The sequence below is a fragment of the Dipodomys merriami genome, unplaced genomic scaffold (genome assembly GCF_024711535.1).
Source record: "Dipodomys merriami isolate MVZ:Mamm:240054 unplaced genomic scaffold, mDipMer1.0.p SCAF_16, whole genome shotgun sequence".
In the NCBI taxonomy this organism is placed as follows: domain Eukaryota; kingdom Metazoa; phylum Chordata; class Mammalia; order Rodentia; family Heteromyidae; genus Dipodomys; species Dipodomys merriami.
Genome location: NW_027202937.1, coordinates 32,626,546 through 32,628,355, shown reverse-complemented (window position 1 = coordinate 32,628,355; position 1,810 = coordinate 32,626,546).

Here is a 1,810-nt window from a genome sequence, read left to right as displayed (position 1 = left end):
GACTTGAGCCAGTGGTACCACTTTTTTCTTAAGCACTTTCCCCCTTTCCCTTGTACATTTAAAGGTATCTTTAAAGTCTTGAGAAGCTCTCTCTAATGTCTGAGTTTATTTATACTTTGTAATCCAAAGAAATGTTCTCCCTTTGGGCAATTTATACCATATTAGTTTCATAGACGCATACTTTGAGTATCAATTCCTGTAGTCTTTCTTCATTATGGAATGTACTCTTCGGCCCAGTAGGGATAGAGATTGTCTTGAATTTCCAGGTTATAAGACCATTTTCCTTTGTACTGTAAAGAACTACAACAAAGACCCTTTTGTGCTTTGGAAAGCTGTAACACTTTACTGTGCTGTACAGGATTTTAAAAGACCCCTAGATCAGAGGTTGGGCTTTATGAATCCCCTAAAACTATCAGGCAAAACTGGGTATGTGTTCAGCATTCCAAAGACAGATCTATCAGTGTCACCATCTTCCCAAAGTGGTCTTTATAACAAATATTGAGAACCATCAATATCAATTTATTCATCAAATATTTAGTGAGTGTCCATTTCAGAATTGAGTTACTGTATGTATAGATGAGACCTATTATCTATGATAGCACTTCACAGATGGTGAATCATATACTAGAAGTTAAAAACATAAACAAAAGCAACAAAACACAACCAGGTTCCAGGACTTATGCCTATAATCATAGATACTCAGGAGACTGAAATCTGAGGATCATAGTTCAAAGACAGCCTAAGCAGAGAAGTCCATGAGACTCTTCTAATCACCAATTAACCACCAAAAATCTGGAAGTGGAGCTATGGTTCAAGTGGTAAGGTACATTGAAAAAATGGGTAAGGGACAGTGCTTAGGCTCAGTACTGGAAAAAAAAAGGAATCTGAGGAGGCAAGTATAAAATTAACCATGATATGTTGAAGAAAGTAATTGAACATTTGGCTCCAAGCTACAGCACACCCATTTGTTTGTCCCTGGGACTTGCATTTTATGATTTTTCATATGAACTTACTCAGTGACCCTTCCCTATGCAGAAAAATATTCCATCTAAGTTCTGAACATTATGTTTACTTGGAATTCTTCTTCTTCTTTTTTTTTTTTTTACTTTGAATAAGAGTGATTCTCAGAGTCCCAGGCTTCCTGTTGCTTTCCTTGGAGGGGCTTAGAATCTGCATTTCAGAGCACTGAGGAAGTACAGGACAGTGTAGTTTCTCATTTTTTAGGTTAGGAAACTGGGGTTCAGATAGATCAAGTTTGAAAACAGACGGTCTCAAACTAGAACCTCCTTTATTATTTCTCTTCTGGAGAAAAGAATTCAAATTCTGGGTACAAGATACCATCACTGACATTCCTTCAGTCCTCATTCAGCTTAGTTTGGTGCTCCACACAGTGCCTGGCACACAGAAAATGTGAATGTGAACTTTGTTCCTGTTGAAATGGTCTAACCCACGTCAGAACAACCATGTAGCCTCAGGAGAAAGGATGTCAGCCTGTGCAAAGGCCATTCTCTTAGCTGAGAGAAAATGAGTTAGATGGGTCCCAGAATAGAGTTGTCAGATGAAAACCCAGGAAGAAAAGAGAAAGACAGCTGGCCCATACATCTATGTTATACTCATCCATCTAACCAACTGTGGTTCAACGTTAAAAAAGAAAAAGATGGGGTGGGGCTGCCTGAATTGTAGAGCACTTGCCTAATGTATGCAAGGCCCTGTGTTTAATCTTAAGAACTGGCAAAAAAAAAAAAAAAAAGAAATAGAAGAAAAATAAGAAAAAGTACACTTGTACTGAACATATACAGACATTTTGTTG